Source organism: Phoxinus phoxinus (assembly GCF_949152265.1).
Source record: "Phoxinus phoxinus genome assembly, chromosome: 6".
In the NCBI taxonomy this organism is placed as follows: Eukaryota; Metazoa; Chordata; class Actinopteri; order Cypriniformes; family Leuciscidae; genus Phoxinus; species Phoxinus phoxinus.
The window spans coordinates 26747537-26769785 of NC_136881.1; the positions used below are offsets into that span (position 1 = coordinate 26747537).

Consider the following 22249-nt stretch of genomic DNA (forward strand, 5'->3'; position numbering starts at 1 on the left):
ACACTTGCCTACACCGGATGCGAGAGTCACGTCAAAAGCAAATAGAACCCATTATACACAGACCCTGACTGTATAACCGTCTACGCACCAGTGGGACCTCGAACAAAATTTACTCTGACCGGCAATAAAAAAGGTAGCCGTCTGGAGCCCTGCATAATCTTGAATGACTAGTTTATTAGTCGCCCATCTCTGTTTACGGAATGAAATTAGCAGCTAATGAAAAAAGCTTTAGAGGGGAAGTGGGGGATTTCAGGAACAGACATTTTGTTCTTGAAGTTGCCAAATCTTGTGGTGCAGACTTCTTGGGTGAGTCTAGTTTAAGAATAGATTTGAGCCTTTTTGTTTTTAGAAGGTGCAATTATTAGAAGGTGCTATTATTTTATGTTCTTCCCCAGAAACAAACACTGACAACCAGAGATGGTGCCTTTGGTTTGTTCAAAGAATGTTTGGGGCAGAACTGTCTGAAATGACCAACAAACAAACATAAATAAAAAAAAAAAAAACTGAGTGCCAGAGTTTTTGGATTTGTATGCAGATAAAATCCTCTATATAGCACTATGCTAAATGATTATTATTCAGTTAAGAATTGGTAATATTTAATAATATTTATAATAAACAATAACAGCAATAATAATTATTACATGTTAATAATATTAAAATAAATATAAGTTCATATTGAATTAATTTGTATTAAATAATAATAATGTCATATTGCTATTACATGTATATTATATATTTTAAGTATTAATATTTAATAACAATGAATAATATTAAAATAATAACTGCTATTATATTACTAATAAATATAAAATATGTATAATGATTAATTTGTAATTATTAAACAATAATGATATTGTAGTATTTATAATAATAATAATAATATTTATTGTTGTTGTTATTTAAAGGTTGCGGATTAAAACTCCATAAGTTGAAGGGAGTGTTAAACTGTAGTAATACACTATCCTAGAGTCCCATGCTGCACAGGAATGCAAGTTTGTCAAGCTCCTCATCCCCCCCCCCCCCTCTCTCTGTCTATCTTATTTTTTCTTCAGCTGCTCTTCTGCTTTTGACGTGTCGTTTGGTTGTGTTCTGAGGTGCCTGACAGCAGCATGGCGACCATTTCCTGTGCTACACTTCTGATGGTTCCCAGATGGCTGTAGAGAACACTTTCTCTCTCTTTCTCTTTTCTTTATTTGGAATAAAGCCTAGTTATAGGCTTGAGTACATTAAGAGGAGGTGTTGGAGAGAGAGCGAGTAGGCTGCAGGACCTGCGCTGGAAAACAGAGCCGCGTGGGATTGAAGAATCAGTTTTGGCTATTGTAGTGACACTCCAGAATGACTGACATAATTATCCAAATTTACTCTCATAGACATGTTATAACATGTGCGCTCTGAGCATTACATCAGCTGTATCAACAGTGCCACGGCAAAAGGAGTTATATTTTACTCAATTTGAGTAGATTTAATTGAATCTGATTATAGTGTGTAAATAAATCAGACATTGGACAAGGACAAAACTTTATAGTGTGCATGTGTCAAATATATGTTTGCGACTGCTATCAAGTAGAGTATGCTTTGTTCGGCTGTACGCAAATACCATGCACTAAGAATTTGCGTCAACTGAAGTGTACTTTGGGCTTTAAGAGCCATTTATTATTAGGAAAGACTCGCACATTAATGATTTGAATTTTTTTTACTTTTACTTTTGAAATTAATCAAGAATCATTTAGTGTAATTAAGCTTTGTGAAACTTGAATCAGTATCATGACTGGTTGATCATATGACAATGCATAGTTAAAGGTACATATGCATGGTTAACAACTTTTGTTTAGCTTGGAGTGAGAATTAAGGAGAGGGGACGGGGTGAAGGGTTCAGAAACTGTTCTCCCTTTAATGTTAAAACGGAGTCAGACAAAGATGGAGAGACTCAAGAAGAAGTGACAACATGTATAAGCAACAGGACATTTCTGAATGGTTAGTTGACGAATTCATGTTGCTGATGTGGAGTTAACTATCTTCAATTAGGATATTCTGTCATGATAATCTATAAATCGCTCGTATAGGAACTGTTGTGAGATGCACACAGAGTGACTTTATATTGCATGTGAAAAGATGGATGCTAAAGTTTGAGCTGACTCACAAATGTACTCTTTTACAACAACTTTTCCTATTCTCAACATGGACTGTGTGTTCCCGGGGGTGGGGTTTATGTACATTTTAGGGTTGGTGATGTCACTAACCCGGGAGGAATGTCGTGTAGTCCCTACTAGCCGTTTGTTGTAGTCCTTTTCTTTACAAGCAAATATCTTCCTTTGCTTTGAACTTTGAGCGTTGTAACTTTGCAGATGTTGTTTATGCTCAAACAGCAACATTACACACTAACTAAAGTTAGAAAAGTGAAATCATACCCAACCACCCCTTTAACAAATAGAAACTTACTGAAAACCGTTACCTATTTTTAAATATGGTTTGGACCGGATATGGTTGAACCATCAGGAGGTAGGTGAGGGGCACCTGGTTTTTGATTTGGCTTTGGATCTAATTGACTAAATGCTTCCCAGGTTCTCCCTGTCCCTACTCGGGATCTCAGTGGGCTACTAGTGTGTAGGAGGGGTCAGGCTGGAGACAAGCTGTGAAATGCCGCCGCCGCCCCGTGTAATTTCTCAGGTTACCGTGAGTCTGCTGTGGCCTGGCTCACATTGAACTGCCCTTCCCCCTCACTGCGAGCATGTGTGTGTGTGTGTGTGTGTGTGTGTGTGTGGAGGGAGAGAGCTCTCAGCGACCAGTGTCCTGTGAGTGCTCTTTTCTCCTGATTGCATTAGAAGGGCTGCTCAATATGGCTTGATTTCTTCAGCCTGCCGTCATGCCAACAGAGATACAGCTATACAGTATACAGTGTGTAAGTCCAAAAGACCTCCAGTATAGACCATGCAGTGCACAGGCTCGTTTCTGAAGTGAATGCTCTCCACTCGCAGTGCTGATTCGGGATGTGTTGTTTCCAGTCTTCATTTGACTTCTGATTTGCTTGTTTGTTCCATAACCTTCATCGCCCTTTTCCCCAAGAACTTTGGATTAAGTTTTGAATTCCACTAATTCTGCTCTGCTCTCAAGGTCAGTACGGGTTCCTTTCATTTCCTCATTGCACGTTTTGTTGATCTTACGGTTCTTGGAGAAAGACACCTGGCTTACACTGCAGATAAGTGTCTCCAGAGTTTCTTCTGAAGTCTCTATACGAGCAGGTGCTGGTAGCCTGCAGGTGTTTTAACTGTAAAATCTGAGAGGGCATGCTTGACTTTGGAACCTGAACCCTTCATTAGGTCATTATATTATCTGCTTGATGAGCATTTACTTATTTTTCATCAAATTTAAATTCACTTCTGCAGATTTGTCTGAAAGCTTGAACATTTTTCGGGTAAATTTTATTTTATTTTACGACTGTGAGTGAGTGATTTGTAGGTGAATTTCTCTAAAATATGTTGACCCTATCAAACCATTGTTGTTTGCTTGAGAGACTAAAACTGCACAAGTGGCTCAACCAATGAGTTTGGGGCAGGACTGTCTGTTTGACCAACCAATGGAAACGTGTAGGGAATGTTCAATGACGCTAGATGAAATTACAGTTCTGTAAATTATTAATTCTGAGTTTTGTGAGTTTTTTTTTTAAGTTGGCATGAAATGAAAGCGTTTTCCAATGTCCGTATTGTGAATGATTGATTCATACATGATTTGTTTTTTAATTGTTTTTTGATCCTGTAATTCTTTATTAAAGTAATATAACTTGATCGATCTTCTGGTGAAACGACTTCTCTTTGGTGGCGAATGCTGGACTTCTCCAATCATTTTAGTCTGCTTACCCTGGACCATTCTTAGAATTTACTGCAAGCTCACATTCAGATCTGCCTTCATCCAATCAACAACCGATGTATGGATAAGTCCCGGCCCTACATTTTTTTTTTTTAATTATTAATTATTTTTACTTGGATGTAGGCCTACATCACAATCCGAAATAAAAGATCTGTTGTTAGTTACTTCCATCATGTTGCAACATGAAAATGAATAAATAAATAACTTGCAGCATTCTTTTGTGTTTGATTTTCAGGGTTCCCACCGTCATGTGAAACTTGAAATTTGTAAAATCGTGGTTTTCAGGGCTAGAAAAATTGAGGAAATTAATAATATTTGAAAGTCATGAAAATGTATGTGTCATATAAATAATTGTAGTTATCACTACAAAACGTTTGTCTGTGGAAAGTTGCTCTTTGTGAGTGCAGTTGCTATTTTTGATGCAAAACAGGAAAGTAAAGTCTTGGAAATATCATGGAAATTCAGTTCAAAAGGTGTGAAAACTGGATTTTGTGGTATGCATATTTACAGCCCTTTCCAGCTGTTATGTTGCCTTTGGTGTTTTAGATGTAGCTACACAAACTGAAAAATTCAGAAAGTTCTATGAGAGTAATGAGGATTTTCTACCTGACACTAGAGTTGTGGAGGTCACTGCGCTTTGGGCCCCTTTGACAGAGTATTTGGTACTAAAAAAGAGGGAATTGTTTGGGCAGGCTGTCGGACCGACCTAAGCAGTGCTCTAGTCATGTGAACAGAGACTGCCCAGGCCAGAAGAATGTGTTGAATGTGAATGACGCAGCTTTGACGAAGACATGTGACTTTGAGAGCGATAGATAGAAAGGAAAGAGGAGCGGGGAGGAGGGCAGTTGACTGACTCATGCAGGCAAAGTGCAACCCAGCTGACCTTTTTATGCTAGCGTAACTATCGCCCCCTTGGATCAAAGAGCAGGGATGGAAGGAACTGCAGAAGAGAGGGGCAATGAGTGAGCCTGCCCTGTTTGCGTATATCTGAGTTTGTTGATGTCATGCCCCTTTGTTTCTCTCTGTCAGATGACTAGCCCATGCCTTACCACTTGGTGTTCCTCAGCTAGTGCTCAGACGTAATCTATAACCTTTGAAATGCCTTTTGGATGGCCTTGTAAAGGGTACACACACTCATAAAGACGCTTGCAAACTTTTGTGCCTTTGTTTTTAAATGCCAACATTGTTATACGTATTAGTTGCAAGTAGTCAGGCATGACAGTGCTTATTTCAGACTGATTTATTGGCAAATATAATGATATTATCAGCTAACAACCGTGCTTGTTTGGCCACTTGACAATCAATTGTATTGTATTGTATTATATACAAACACATTGGGGAATGATGTTATATTGGCTACATATGAAAAGCATATAGCAAAAACAATCATCTCAAATTGTTGAGGAATGTTTGGATTAATTGTGCCTTTTATACAGTCATCTGTATTCTGTATTTTGTCATATAGAGGCTTCAGAACCAAAGAAAACACTGCAAAAAACATTCTCATTGCTTGTATAGAAAATTATTTATTTATTTATTATTCTTTTATTTATGTATTGATTAGTTGTTTCATTGCAATGACCATGTGTATGACTGTTTGAAAAAAAAGTTAAAATTCATCAAATTGATGATGATTGAAAGGCCTATCTTAAGAATATCATGAGATATTTTAAATGACCAAAATATTGTAGAATTGTTATTATATCGGGCATTTTTGTTTTTCAGTTAGGATAGTGACATGGGAGGGAGAAGGGGAACATAATTGTATCTCGAGTCACCAGAAGCACTACTGGACAAATCGACTTTTGCATAATGCACTTTTTAAAAAATGTATATCACTCACCCCTACAACTGCTCTGTAATCTATTCCATCATACTTTAAATTATATATATATATATATATATATATATATATATATATATATATATATATAATTTTTTTTTTTTATTATTATTTTTTTTTTTATTATTATTTTTTTTCATGTCCAAAAATGTTAGTATGACAGCACTTTGTAAGACAATTAGGCTATGTCCACTAGAAATGTCTTTGTATCTAACAGAAACCTGAGTGAAACTTTACATTGGGCTAATAGCTATTGATCAGTGACCTGGTTTCTACTTTGACAAGCACAATATAGTGCAACAGTTTAGTTGTCCTTTAGAAGTAGAGATCAGCCGATGTTGATTTTTATTTATTTAATTACCGATTATTTGCATGTTTATGTGCCGATAACCGATATACAGAAATATAATTTTTGACAATTATAACAGCACTATACTGAACAAACTGTTTAACACTTTTAAAATACTGTAATTTCTGCAATTTCACTCCTTCACTCCAAAACAAAAACACGCTTCTAAATCAATAGCCTGAAACTGGACATATATATATATATATATTAGTGCTGTGTCACTAAAGTATATCTTTTAAATAAAATCTTTGATCAGGTAAAAAAAAAAAAAAAAAACCCAGGTAACGAATAGCATGATAAAATACTTCTAACAAACAAACAAATCATAAAACATTCTAAACTGCCTGAACAAATAAAAAACATAACTACTTTAGTGTAGCTTAATAATCCCAGTATCACTCTGACTAACTTGATCACATCTAATTGGCCATTGTGTTCATGTGCTCAACAGATGTTGTCAGATGTCTGTGATTGGATCAAAGCTTAACACTGCCAAAGTGTTGTAAACCTTTGATGCTCTTAACAGAGCGCTTACACACACACACACAGGAGCGTTTTAAAGCAGCCGGCTATTAGTGGAACTGCAGAACGGCAGGCATCGTCACATTAAATGGTCAAATAAATCTTTGGTGGGACAAAGATTCATTTTGTCGGCCGCTAAATTATTTTAAATTCAGAAAAAATCCTGAATATAGTGTTCAAAAGCATAAAATATATTGTATCACATATAAGATTTCAAGTTATTTTTTACATAATTATTATATATATTGTTTAAATATATTTGCTCCCTCACTGCAACTAACTCTTTTGCCTTTTATACTGTATATGTCTAATATTTTTTTACAGAAATGTTTTTTTTAAATATATTTTAAAGTGACATCACTGACAGACTCTTTCAAATATTTTCTAATCATAAACAACTCATTATTCTTCTATCAATTGATTAGATTAGCTCCATTCCCACCTCCGCCTCCATTGCCATATGTTCATTAGGAGATCACAGCTATGCACCTGTAACTAGTGATTTGCAGGCATGCTTTCTCCCAGTCTGCTCCTGAACACGATGTTCTCCTGTAGGGGGTCACTGCTTCTAATGGGCTGAAATCATGTCTCGTACACACACCTCTCACCCTTCACCACCTGCTTGGACTTTAAAAAGACTGTAATTTATGTGTGTGCACAGTCAGCCACAAAAAAGTGTTTTGGAGAGTTTTTTTTTTTTATGTCTAGCTATTTATATGATTTAGGAATGATTACATTTGTTTAAATTATTTTATATCTGATGATTGATTTGGGCTGTTTATAAAACAACCCAATTTGGAGCATTTTAGCTTTTGGTTTGTCCCATTTTGACCCAGTGCTGGGTTTTCGGGTTGGTTTAAATGTTTGGCCCAACACGCTGGGCTGTTTTATTTAACTTAACTATTGTTTAAAAATTACAATACTGCTGGGTTGGAATGGGAAACAGGCACAAGCAAAGAACGATATCTTACTCAACAGTTATAAAGTTAATGTATACTTAATATTATTTCAGCACTGCAGTATGATTTTTGTCTAAACTGCACAGACCGTTGTAGGCTGTCTTGATGTAGGCTGTCTTGATGGCAGCGTTCATTAAAGGATATGTTTCAATTTGTTCAAAAGTCATTCAAATCCAGTTCTGCTGTGGAGATTTCAGTAGATCTAGTCACTAATGCTCAAGGTTAAACAAGTCAAAATTACTTGCAACATGTCATGTTAATATTTACCACTTAAGAAGTCTTCCTTTGCTCCAGAGTTATATGGCAGTTATAAATTACTAAATAGAAAACACCAGAGCTGGTGTTTTTTGGTATTTATCTAATCAGTGCCAGAGAAATGTGTGAAGGATGCCCTGGGATGCTGCCTCTTTTTCCTTATCTCCGCTATGCCATGGCTCCATTTCCTGTACCTCTGTCTTTAGGTATATTAGGACAATTAGATTTGGCCCATATAACGCTATATAGCTTGTGCACTAAATGTGATTTTCCTTTGGTTAGCATTGGGCTGAGATTGGATTATGTCGTGTGACTGGGATGACATTATATGTTATGACAAGAGGCTACTGGAGAGAAGTGAGAAAGACTGGAAGTGTGACACACACACACACACACACACACACACACACACACACACACACACACACACACACACACACACACACACACACACACACACACACACTCAACTTCTATGAATGCTGCTTGCATTCTGATCTTACAGTAACTCTATAGTTATCTCATAGATATTAGTATTAGTAGTCTTTACAGTCATGTTTGATTCGTTTAATGCGTCACTGCTTAATAAAAGTGTAAATGTCTTAAAACAAATATTTTTTTTCTCAAACAGCAAGTTCTCTAAATAGCATATATATTACACGCAATTACGACTTTAAAAGACATATCTGGAACTTTATGTGCAGAGGCTTTGCATCAGAAAGTTCTTTCAAATTGGTATGTTGAGTTTTGATGTGTATGGGAAAAGACCAAATGGGCTTTTTTTGCAATCCTAGCGGAGATACAGAGCAAAGAGTCTCGACAGGCATCACTGGGGTGACTGCAACCTTTCTTCTTCACTGTGTAGAAAAGGGTGTTGTTGTCCTCTAAGGGAAGGTGGAGTGTAGGAAAAAGAAGAGAGGGAGAAAGGGGGGAGAAGGAGGCCTCTCGTTATTTTCAGTCTATTGTGTCTACTTCCTGTAGGTCAGGGGTTATTGGAGTAGGGAGTTGCAGACTAGTTATGGAGCAAAAGTGAGACAGAACTTCCATATATTCAGAACATCAACACCGCAAAGGCAAGATCAGTTTGCCAAACGCTTGGGATTACCAACCTCAACAGGTAAATATAAGACTAGCTGTTTGAATGATGCTCCTTTATGCTTCAGATTCTTTCCAGTTCTGTGTGCCATGTGTTCCCGGGCTGCCAGTCCGGTATCCTGTTTTGGAAGAGCCATAGCATTTATATTGAACTTTTCCTCCAGCGTTGCTCGAAGAGGACTCTCACTTGTTCTACAGTCCATTTATGAGCGTTTGTGGTTTTGTGTGTGCATTAGAGCCAGGGTGGGAAATTAGCACCCGCCACCCGCCGAGGGCGGGTACTTTTTCAAAGTGGCGGGTCACTTTGCCGTGTATACCAGCCACAGTGGCGGGTGGATTATAATAATGTTGCGTTCGCACCAAAAGCGCGCGTAAACGCGTCTTTACATTGACTTAACATTGAATGTATTAAGTAGTAACCAATAAACACATGCTGCGAGTGATTTCATTGTACGGATTGGACAGCCTTTGTCAAAGAATGCGGTTGCTAAGTAACAATAATACACTTTTGTCGAGTAACTCTTTTGATTGGTTTTCAGCGCTGTGTCACGGCGCTGAAGAGACCGTTATACTGTATAACTTATACACATAGCTAAGCTGAGAATAAAAAAAAGTGTATATAGCTGAGCTGGTGCAGAAGAAAGGGAAATTATTTTTTTTAATCTGGCGACATATCCCTGGTGTTAGGAGGCCCGCAGCGGAGTCAGCAGTTATAAATGAACAACTACAAACTGAGGGCGAAGTAAAGAAAACGAAAAGGTAACGTTACTTTTCTAACAAGTGGCGCATTGATGACCAAGGGAAACGTTATCCTATCTTACCGACGACCAGTCTATGCACTGCACTTAGGTTCGTCTGAAATGGGAAAGTGTCGGTTTAATCCGCTGTGGCCACAAATGCCAGAATTCAATAATTTAAACCCCAAATCAGAGCTTTTCTGTTAAAAGAATATGTTTTTTCACACGGTCTTTTCAATAGTATCTGGCAATGCGCGCGCGCGCTCTCTACACTGCTGAAGCGCGGATGATCTGAAAACACAGACAAGCTGGCGATCTTTATTTGAGATTTTCTACTTAAATTAAAGTGTCATTCAGTCGGTCTGTGTTCTGTCACGAGCCGCTTGCGCTGTTTGTGCGACTAAATCTGCGATCAAAATGCAGGCTGATATCTATCTAGCAGTGTTTTTAATGTTGATCATATATGAGCAAGAATGCAATGTTTCCCGAATATCCACACGATTTCAAATGTGACATTGATTGTATACAACAGTAAAAAAAAAAAAGGGTAACATTTAAGTGATGTACTGCATTTAAAACAGTATAGTCCGGCTTATTGCTCTATTTTGCAACGAAATCTGTGGCTTTGAACGAATCGTGAGATTCAATGAATTAATGACTCGATGACCGCCACCTACTGGCTATTTTAATATAATATTTGTATTAATATTAAACGTTTTTTAACATTGCATATTTATTGAACATTGTTTTATTTAAAGCATTATTTATTTTTAAAAGGTATTATAAAGGTTAAAAATTAAATGGAAAAATGTATTAAAGGGGGCGAATATTGTCCCTTAATGGAAAAGGTGTGACTGCAGTCTAAGTGGAAGAGGGGGTACCAGGGGGTACGGCACTCAAAAAAATTGGAGAACCACGGAACTTAGGAAAAGGGATATGTAGAATTGCACAAGTGCTAAAGAGTGCAATGTAAATAATTTCTCATAAGCTTAATTGAATGGCCTAGAGACAATAATTATGACATTTTTCTGTCTAAAGACTACATATAAAATAGCTACCTAAAGTAACTGCAGTTTACTAAAAGTAATGACTAAAAGTTTGCATTCATAAGCATTTTCGTCTGAAGATGAAGACTAAGACTGAATCAAAAATGGTTGCCAAAATGAACACTGGCCTACACACACCAAGCGCACTACAACGCTGTTGCGTATGTATTAAATATGACTGATCATTTAAATAAAATGTTTTATTTAATTCAACTAGCCTACATAAGTATTTTCCAGGGTTTAAAATTTATACAGATTTGATATTTTCCCCTCATACTTATGTTGGAATGGGTACGAAGTTGGCATTGAACTTCATTTGAAATGGTATTAAAAAGGTCTTAAAAAGCCTTGAATTTAAGCTGGAGGATCCTGGGGGTACCCTGAAATAAATAAAAAACGTATTGAAGCAATTTCTTTCTTGCAATTTGAATTCCAGAAAAAGTGGCTGGTAAAAAATATTAGTGGCTGGTAAAATTGGGCATCCACCAGCCACTGTGGCTGGTGGACAAAAAAGTTAATTTCCCACCCTGATTAGAGCGCTCATCGATGTGTTTACTGGCTTTGCAGTCTCGTGACCAGAAGTGGAAGAGATCGGAAGAGGTTGGAATTGTTTTTGAAATGTCTCTTATGTAACTCGTGGGCTTCCTGAGACCAGCCATATTAGAGCCCGGTTAATGGAGAGAGGGAACCTCTATACCATTAGCCAATATGGCCATGGCCAAATCACATTAATGCTGGACTGCAGCTCTGCAGGGAAAGATGCAAATCAAAAACAGTGTCGCACCTTCTAGTCCTGCATCATATTTTGTGTTTTGCTATTAACTGTAGCTTTAAGTCTTGAACAATTTGATGACAGAGGTAAGAAAATCAGGTTGGTGACTACGTTGTTTTGATTAGCCTAGTTAAAATGTGTTGCAAAAGATGTGTGTTGTGTCCAGCTAAATAGTTAATTAATGGTGTAATTTTGTATTTTCTATTTAATTTGTAGTAGGGCTTAACTTTTAACAACTTAACTTTGATTTTTTTTTTACATATTCATTAGTTGTAGTAGCATAAATAATAATAATAATATTTATATAATTATAATTTATTTGTTTTTTTTTAAACATAATAAAAATGTAAACACCCATTAAAAAAAATTAAATACTAATATTTGAAAATATTATATCATTTATTATTAGAAACAGATGATAAAACCTCTCATGAAAAAGCACTCACGTGGTTAAACTAAAAATCCTTTAATATGCTGGGCTAAAGCATTAGTTTAACCTCGTGAGTGCCTTGGAATACTTTGTTTCATGATCAGTTAAATATCAGTGTATATATATATATATATTCTAAATTTAAACAATGGCTTGTAGCCTTCAAGTATTTCTCAGTTAATTAAACATTGCTTCATTGTTCAAGGCAAGTTTTAATAAATAAATATGTTCATGTGTTCATAAAAAAACCCAAAATATGTTCTGGTATAGCTTTTTTTCCTAACTATTTTCATTGATGAAATGGAGCAAAAACAGCCAATATTGTCTAAAATATTGGTCACAAAATATCACATTTACAATTGTGAAGATATTTGGGAACATGTGTTTGTGTGATGCTGCTTAACTATATTATAATATGTTATAACTATTATTTTTACCGCAGTATGTTTCTGTGGATTTTGTTGTGTGTGTGCTGTTGCACTCATTTGTTATGATTTCTCCACGAGAGTCTCTCTCAAACACAGACAAGCTGCCTGAGCATCAACTGTTGCGAACTTGTTGATGTCAACATATCCACTATCAATCAATATTATCAACAATTTTTTGGCTTTTCTGGTAATTTTTCTTTAATTTTTCTTTTTTTTAATCAGGCTTCTTGTCCAGTCGGGCCAGTAAAATTATCTTTCACTTGCCCGCCCCTTCAAAAAATCCTGTTGAGCTCTGTATAAGTCCGGTCACAGAGAAATGTCTTTTTGCTAGTCCTCCAGGCTTAAAACTTGTTATTGCACAATATCTAGAGATAGATTGTGGTTTATACAGCAGCGTGTTCCATTTGCAACTGCATGTTAACCATTATTGTTTCTGCAACTTATGTGTAACAAGCTAAGGATAACCTATTTCAATTGGAGACTTTAAGAAAAGCCCCTCTTTCCCCACCAACATTAACCAGTCTAAACTTAGTCGTGACCAACCATGTAGCGAACGAGTGACAATGGAGGAAAAACAGGATGTCTTTTTCTCAAAGTGTGTGTTGGGAACAGATGACCAGGAAGATGAAAATTGCCAGCGAAGTGGAAACTTCCACTTTTGTGTCTGTGTGCTTTTGCTCAGTTGAGACCGGTTGCTCATCTGTTGTCCCACAGCCAAGCGTGATGGTAAACTGTAAATGATTAAGTCCCTCTCTCCTTCTGCCTACGTTTTTGCCCTGTTCCACACTCCGTTTAGCTCTTTAGTTAATGTTTGAATCTCATCTAAGTGCAGCTTTTAGAAGTCCAGCCACTGCATCTGTACCGGCTCTCATCTCACATTTCTTCTGCTGAAGGAGAGATAAAGAAACTAAACCAACTGTAGAGAGGAAATGAAACCAGGCCATTCCCCTGGGATTGCTGTTAAAGGCTATCGATCTTTCTCCCTCTCCCTTTCTCTCTCTCTCTCTCTCTCTTACTCTCTCTCTCTCTCTGCCCAAATGATTGATATGGAATGACCTCGACTTGAAAACATGCTGCCGTTCTTGACCTGCGTATCTGCCACATTGGCGGTAGTTTGGAAAGGGAGCAGTGTGGAATAAGAGACAGAAGCTAGACTCAGCTATTTAGTGCAATATTCAAGGACTGCCACAGCCGGGATGGTTTTTAAACACTATGGATGGTGGGTCTCCTAGTTAAACTGCACTAGTTTGCTTTGAAGGTAGTGTTGTTGATGGAAACCGCTGGAAGTAGGACCATGTGTACTTCTGTGTGGAGTGAGAGTTGTGGGACTCTCTAGCTCCATGTTTTCATCTTGCATACTTTTTTTACTGGATCAATAGGTGAAGTTTCACAATACCGGATTTTCCCAGAGAACACGCCACAATTGAAGGATTAAGGTGAGAGAAATGTTATAGCGTAGCTTTATTACAGAGTAATGTTTCGCCCATAGTTTTTGATGCGTGTCATTTTCAGCAAGCATATGCAGTTAAGAAAGCCCTAACCTCTGTTCTCTAAAAACAACTTCTGATTGTGTCAGCTGTAGTTTGTGGTATGTACATCAGGTTTTTTACTTTGACTGTTGCAACTGGTGTTATTTTCTAGCCTTGTACATGTTATTTATTCAGCTGGTCCTGCTGCATATGATGTTCCCTGCATTACATTATCTTCTGCTGCTAAGGGCTGTTGTTGTTTCTCATTGGCTGCATTCACAGTCAGTGTTTGTGATTGTCAATGATATTGACTCTTAAATTTGCCCGTTCGTAGAACAGCTTTCAGTAGCAGCTTGAATACACTGCCTGAATGAACAAGCAACCAAAGTTAATCCCCTTTTAAATTATTGCAATAAAGTGTGTAACCATAATGACAGTGAGTAAAAGAAGTAAATATCAAAGATGGTGACTTCAATAAAGGCCTGTTCGAACTAATAGTTTTTTTTAGTCAAATACTAACTCTGCCACTCAGTATTTTGCCACTCAGAGAATGTAACCGCAGTAACTTCCACCTTCTGTGACATCATGTGCATACCGTCTAAAGCAGGGATGGGCAAACTCGGTCCTGGAGGACCACTGACCTGCAGATTTTTGCTCCAAACCTAATCAAACGCATTGTATTTTAGTGTTTTTTAATAATCTAAAATGTGCTGTGATTTGCATTCCAAATTGACTTGTATAAAGATTTTAACATCAAATAAGCAAAAGACACTTTAAGGTTTTATAGACATATTTTTCATGTCTGTGCTAGCTAATCAAAATAGCTTTTCTTAACCAGTGAGAATTATGCTAACCAAAAACAAAGAAAGGAAAATGATTCATTGCACTGTGTGTTCTGCCGTGGCTTTGTCTGAAACTATTTTCGTTGGTGAAATAGAGCAAAAACAATAAATAGTATGTCTAAAATGTAAGTTACTTAATATTAAAGACCATGAAATAAAAATGGACAATTCTTATTTTTTTAAGGAATAATGCAGTATTTATTATTTAAATGATTTATCCTTGCACATAAATTCATGTTTATTCTCTTCTCTGATGTTTACTAGCGATGGGAAACTTTTGGAATCACGATTTGATTCAAAACGATTCTTGTGGTCATGCTTCAAATAAAAATTGATTCTCGATTTTGAATCGATTTTCGATTTGATACAGAAACGGGTGATCTGAAACAGTGGCTCACAACCTTTTGTCCTTGAAACCTCCCTCCTTTATATATAAGAAAATATGTGCCCCCGATTGATTGATATTAAATACAGCTCCGGTGTGATTAAAGTTTTGTTAAATTATTATTATTCAATCTCATTTTACTTCATCAATCAATTTATAATATTTTACATTGAACTTTTTTATTCATATTTTGTAGGATATTAGGATATTGTTTGATGCCCGGTACAGTTTTGCCATGTCTGCTCTGCTTATTGTTTTGCATTTTAAGAAGCTTGTTTTGCTTTTTTTATTTTGATATCAGTCAACCCTTCACCTGGAGCTTTAATGAAGAGAGGGAAGAGTTCATAAGAGAGTAGAAGGAGAGCAGCAGTATACAAACTTATCAGCTACTGCTAGTGCCAATTGGTCGGGAGTTATTTAATATGCACACCTTGTAACCGTGTTATTTTGCTATAGCCTGGTGGAGACTGAGATACTGCTGGCACCCAGCCTCTTTTATTCATCTCTCAGAGCATTAGCATGCGCTTGTCTTTTGCATCAGAGATGGTCTTATTATTGGGAGCATAGACTGTAAAAAAGATGGATGACGCACTTTCACTCTCTTCCGTTGTAGAACACTGTGGACACAGTGGACTGCCGCCTCCTTTTTTTCCGACAAGGTTATTATCAGAAATGTAGAAAAACTATTTTTTTGAAATGTGTGAATCAATTTGAATCCGTATATAGAACCGTGATTCATATGTGAATTTTTTTTTTTTCCTGGCCCCTAATGTTTACCGTTGTGAGGGCGGGACAACCTGTCACTCACATGAGACCGCAGTAATAGCAAAGGACAATGATCCAAGATCCAATCAATTCCCAAAAAACAAAATCAATTCCCATCCTTGATTTAAATTGGAATTGAACCAGGGAATCTGTATTGATAGCTGTACTTGATGTTATGTTCAAGTGTTTATTCATTAGATGCAGTTTTTGTACTATTTCAAATTAAGTTTTAGCCTACCTTTTGTACCTTCTGGACTTGATTGAACTTATAGTTTTAGGGTTGTTATGATAGGCTTGATTCAAAAGTGTTTGTGGGTTAAGGACTAGCATGTTAGCTTTCTGGATGACCTTACTAAGGGCTTGGCTTCATATTAAAAAATACCATGATTGAGAATGGGTGTTCTGTGAGGGCAGGACTGCACAGCTGCCTGAATCATTCCCAAGGTTATTTGAATCAAGGTTGGGACAACATGCCCATCCCTTCTTACATACTGACTATCTTTTTTAGCTTTCTCTGTTTCTCTTTCTCTCACATAATTTCCTGACACAGAGGGGGATTTCAGATTTCCTCCCAGATCTCCCACACTACTTTGAGCTTGCTGCTTTTAGAGTCCAGGTCATAGAGCATGACGACAAGGGAGACTGAGGAATTTATCCAAGAACACAGTGTTTTATTCCAACCTTTCTTCTGCTGGACCTTATACTTTCATATCTTCCAGACCACAAATACTGAAAGTGGATTTCAGAATGAAGCATTCCAGAATAAAGCAGGACAAACTTCATGTTGGGTTATAGCTCACTTCTTTTTTTGTTTGTGCAAAGCACACAGTGGCAAACTTAGTCAGGTGTTGATAGAAAACAATTCCTGCTTTTGCTAAACTGTGTGAAAATATTTCCTAAAAAAAAAAGTATGTGAGAAAAGGCATTACAGTTTGAGGTTGGACATTCTATCTCGTTATTCACAAATGTTCCGTTAGCTACTCGTGTGGCCTGACCTGCGGATCTTGCTTGTCACTAGCTAACTTCTCTCTGCCCTGCTTGTTTTTACTGTTGAGGTTGGTTTTGGCCATTCCAGCACTGGTGTGTGTTGTCAGTATAGTTCAAATGAAGGTTAAGGTTGCAGGTAGAGAAAACCATGACAAAGGTGATAATATTCAAGTAAAACGGCACCAGGCCAATGAGACTCACGTGGAAAATAAGAGTTTGGGATTTCGCACCCAACTGAAGCAATATGTAGGCGCACCTTTCTTATTAGTCACAGGTGAGTGCAGCCATATTGGCTGAGCCTGTACGGTCTCTAGCATCTTCCATTCTAGTGATTGCTTTTAAAATAAAAGGTTCAAGACAGCGGCAATTAATATATTCCTGCACACTTAAGATAATGATGGAAATTTGCATAAAAAAGGAGATGCACTTTTCTTTTTCCATTTAGTTGACCATTGATTTATTTTTTATGTGTATAACAATTGTAGGATGAATGTGGAGATTTCTAAAGATGAGACATGAGACACCCGTATTGCTTCACCCATGAAAAGTTATTTAGCAGGTGACCTCATAATATGGCAGGTGCTTTATAAATCTCTCTAAAGCTGTTCTTCTAAATGGTCTGCTCCTTTTGTGCAGCTAAGAGAATCACTGTGTGATATAGCTTCATTTCGGTGGGTCACTCTCGCATTCGATTAGATTACACAGGCCTGGAAAACATTAGATTGTAATGGGCTGGTGAGCTGCTCAGGGGGCAGAGCTTGAGTGCTTCAGAACGCTATGCTTTGAAATATATTACTGGAATACAGCACCCTCCTTCAATTCAATGGATGCAAATATTTTAAATTGTTGTGGTTTGTCAAGTACAGGCATTTCATTCTTGATAACACATGCCATTTTTTTGTATAAAATATTACTTGGGAGAAGATTGCTTCACCTCAAAATGAAACTCTGTCCGTTGACTCACCTTCATGTCATTCTAAACCTGTATAACTTTTCCATGGAACACAGATACATACATTTTTGAAGAAAATGCTGGCATTTTTCCATATTATGAAAGTGAGTTTTTCCATATGACTAATGCACTATATTCCAAGTCTTTTAAACCATGTAATGTATTTGGTAATGTATTTCGGTAATACTGATAACCTTCACCACAACTCTGAAATTGACTACATAAATCTTATTGATTATAAAAAAATGTCATGTTGACCATATTTGATGCCAAACTTCACTGGTTTTTGCATGTCTTGAAACCAAATGTCATAGTCACTCATAACCACATAATTTCTAATTTGCTGTAAGTTTTTCAGTGAATAACAACTTTGAGTAACTCATTTTGGTCTTTTCCTCACACAAAGCAACTATACAGCTTCAGAAGATGTGGTATATTTAATAAAGATGCCATAAAGACTGTTTATATAATACTTTTATAGACCAATTTCGAGCCGACGTCACAGTGAAGGGAACTGAAATTAAATGCGTTTCTGATTTATGTTTCTCTTGGCTGCATGATGATACAGTTTGCTCATGTCACTAGCTTTAAAAATGCAACTTCGCTGCATATCGAATGCAAACAAATGGATATAAACTAATGCAAATAGATTGTAACAATCATGACATTAAACATTTGGGTCGGTCTTGCGTGTATTTTTGTCAAATGTTAGCGCCCTCTCAGCCTCAACGGCAAATATACTACTGTTCTCCACTAATGCAAAATCTAGTCAACTATTTAATTACTTTATAATGATATGAAAACATGTATATGGTATACATACTGTTTTGTTGTCTGTTTCTGTTTGTGCCCCGTACTGTGCAGCATGCAGTCTCGCGTGTCAAAACAAACTCCACATGGCATCAGTGATGGTTTTATTTTTCCTCTAGAGGCCGCTCTCGCCGTATACTGCCAGCAGACCCTTCTTAGCGCTCTTATACTGTGCAATGACAGCGGGCCCTTCTCAGCCGCTCCAGCAACGGACGCAACCTGGAAAGACTATCTGTATGGATTTTTGCCAATAACCGATTGTTTCAGCAATCGGGTATCAGTGCCGATTAATCGTCAAAGCGATCAATCTCTCGAGTCTCGACCTCTAGTAGTAGCCATTGTATTCTTAAAAAATTCATTTTGTATTTTCAAAGAAAAAAAGTCATTTTTAAATCCACATAAGGGTCATGATTACAGGACACCATTTTTTATTTTAGGCTGAACTAATCTTTAAGTAATTTTTATTTTAAATTTTCTGACTAGGACACTTGCAAAAAGAATATGTTTTGCTTACTTTTTCTTTCTGAAGTGTTCTGTCAGCATGAGTATGCGATGCGTGTTAGTGTTTGTGCGCACACCGTTTCTCCGCGTCTGCCTTCAGTCCACCCTAGCCTCTCTGATTTAGTGGTCGTGGTTTTAAGGCGTTCTGGGAGGGCCTGATTACCCATACACAGGAAGTTAGAGGTGGGAGAGGTCCCTTCAGAGTTCCATGTAAAAGACTGGTATTTTTGATAAAGACTCACTCGTGCTATACATAACAGACACATCCCTCTCGGCTCTGCCCTGACTGCCGTTGGAAACTGTGTTTAAAAGGTAAGCTCACTGTCTGTTAATTGTCTTAAGGTCTGAGTTGACCCAGGAAGGTTTTTTTAGGGCTACGGTTTCACACATTTAGCGCCATGCAGTCTTGCTTTTGGCGGCTTGCTTGTGTAAAAGCCCTGCAATGCTGCATTAAGGACAACCAGGTTGGTGTAGGAATATGACAACAATTTCTAACAGCTTATTGGAAGCTTGGTGGATTAGACAGAATAAAATATCTCGCAAAGTACTTGGACAGAAGGAATCGGAATAGATGTCACTTCTGAAAAATTCTTTAGTTTATTTAAAGTTAAGGAGTCCTGCTGTGAAAAAGAAAAAAACACAGTAACAGAATCATCCCACAGTTCCACTGGCTTGAGAGCTGAACAATGATGTAACTGACTATGTTACTGCATAACCTGCATACACGCGCAAAAACTGCTCAATCATTCTAAGATTTTGCTTCGGAGTCTTGAAAACATTTGAAGATTCCAAATAATTTAAGTCGGCTTGTAAACTAATACAATTCAAGCAGTAAATTAATATATGATATTTGTTAATAAAACAATGAAAATAAAGTTTACACCTTTTAGCATTTAAAGTAATTCGATGTATTCATGCCATCACTAACTTTAGCTGCAACAGTCAGACATTATTTTATTAAGTTAACATATATTTTATATCAATCTATTTAAATTTATGATGCTTATAAATATTATAGTAGTGGCTGGAGCTAGTTTCAAACGTGACACTACCATGTGATACGTAAGATTTGAAAGAAATTAATACTTTTATTCAGAAAGGATACATTAAATTAATCCAAAATGACAATGAAGACTCCATATATTACATTACTGATATTCTTATTGAAATAAGTGCTTTTATATTGAATTTTAGTTAGAAATAATCTTGAAAAAAGTGTATCATGATTATTTCTGAAGGACTTTGCCATCACAGGAAATTCAGGAATAAATTACTTTTAAAAATGTATTATAATAGAAAACTTATTTTAATTCATTATTTTCCACACGGTTTTATTTCTGTTTTGACTGCATTTTTGATCAAATAAATGCGTTTTAATGTTTAATGTTTAATTTAATGTTTAATTTAATTTAATGTTTTAATGAGACTTCTTAAACAGACGTTTGAATTCAGACTTAAATTCAGACATTGGAATGGGATATTGCATCACCACATCGGCTTCCAGTGTAGACAGTTTCATTTACTAGAATGGTTGCAGATTAGTTTCATGCAATTCATGAAGTTGTTTTAAAAACCTTGTTTGGTTTGGACATTATCTTACCTCCTGGCCTTTAAGACCAGCAGGATTTAGGGCCACCTCTTGGCATTCAAAATAAGTAAGGGTAAAACTGACCAGGCACTGACCAGGCTGCTGTTTGATCATTGGGTAAGAAATGGAATGAGTCAGTGTTGGTTGTTGTTTCAGGTTTAGCTGTAGTAAATAAATAAATAAAAAACCAGTGCAAAATGAAGATTAAAATGGCAGGGGATTTTATCGGTTGGAATGCAGCAAGAAAGACCTTGTAAACGGTTCTTTCTGCTTCATTGATACTGTGTAAGTCTTTATCAGAAGAGTCTATTCAGCTATTTACTCTGCAAGGCCAGCGGTGCTTTTCAGAACATTGGTTTCTGGAGCCATCTCAAGGGTGCAAGACAAGGGTGGTCGTCCTCCATACCATAAACGATGATGACATTGATGATGTACTAACGTGACAATATAAGGGCAAAGCACGCATCAGTACCTGTCATTAATGCTGCATCTGTTTGACACACAAGTGCGGGCGTTAAAATAGCCACAGCTGTATCCCAGAGATCTTTTTTCTTCTTCTCACGGTTAAAGATTTTACAGAGCTATTGGAACAAAACAGAAGGTCTTTGTAGCTTCCCCTCCTTCTAGTGTTCCTTTTTTCATGTGGCACGTTAGCGAGGCCAGGGTAGCCAAAAACTCTTGACGCTCCTGAGCGAAACTCTTTCAAGAACTGCATTGTTCCTCTACACCCTAGGGGACTTTAGAATGATTTGCATGGTTGTAATGTGGAATGGGGTTGGGTCTGATGTTCAGAATGCTTTGGAGAGACCCCAGAACTGTTACACAATCTTAAACTCATTAGAAATTAACATTTTACAAAAAAAGCTAGAATACTTTTATTTGACTGCCTTTCTGGTCAGTAGCTGCAGTTTAGTATTTTGTGTTTTAGGATATTTAAACACAATTTTATATCTGTCCAATGCTTTACTGGTTCATATGGATCTTTAAAAAAAGTTATGCAGCACATTGCGGTTTCTCACCTTAATGTGGTTAACTTGTCACCTTAACTTGTAGTTATAGTGTAATGCATTTTGAGTGAATGGGCAGATTTTTTCCCCAAAAAAAGGTTTCATTAAAAATATCTTTGTTTCAAATATGAATAAAAGTTTGGAATGCACAAGGGCATAATATAAATTTTTTGGTTGAACTATCCTGAACTATCCTATTTGGTTGAAATCTCCAGGTCTCTATGATAAAGCTAAATATTTGACCATTTATTTGGGTTCAATTGTTTAGTTGAATAGCCGTCCAATATTTGGTGAACACCTATCAACTACAGTTGAGTCTGTTTGAATATAAGAATCTGGAGTTTGGTTCATATAATCCACAGTATGGTTGAGTTGGAGGTGAGCACAATATGGAAATAAATTGTTATTAGTTACTCACTGGCCACTTTATTAGGTACACCTGCTCAGCTATTTGTAAACGCAAATATCTAATCAGCCAATCACAGCAACTCAATACATTTAGGCATGTAGATGTGGTCAAGACGATCTGCTGAGGTTCAAACCGAGCATCACAATGGGTAAGAAAGGTGATTTAAGTGACTTTGAATGTGGCATAGTTGTTGGTGCCAGACGGGCTGGCCTGAGTATTTCAGAAACTGCTGAT

At 36.9% G+C, this 22249-nt stretch overlaps 1 protein-coding gene across 5 annotated transcripts in view; it reads left to right on the plus strand.

The window, feature by feature from the left end:
* The window catches only part of gab1 (GRB2-associated binding protein 1), a 71138-nt gene that overhangs the window by 11397 nt on the left and 37492 nt on the right, over positions 1-22249 (plus strand). The window contains exon 1 of one of the 5 annotated variants that reach the window (XM_079615061.1): positions 2809-3111. The exons of the other annotated variants lie outside the window; for them this stretch is intronic. The gene's annotated coding sequence lies outside the window, so the exon portion shown is untranslated. Of the gene's footprint in view, positions 1-2808; positions 3112-22249 lie in introns of those variants that run through there. 5 annotated transcript variants of the gene reach the window in all.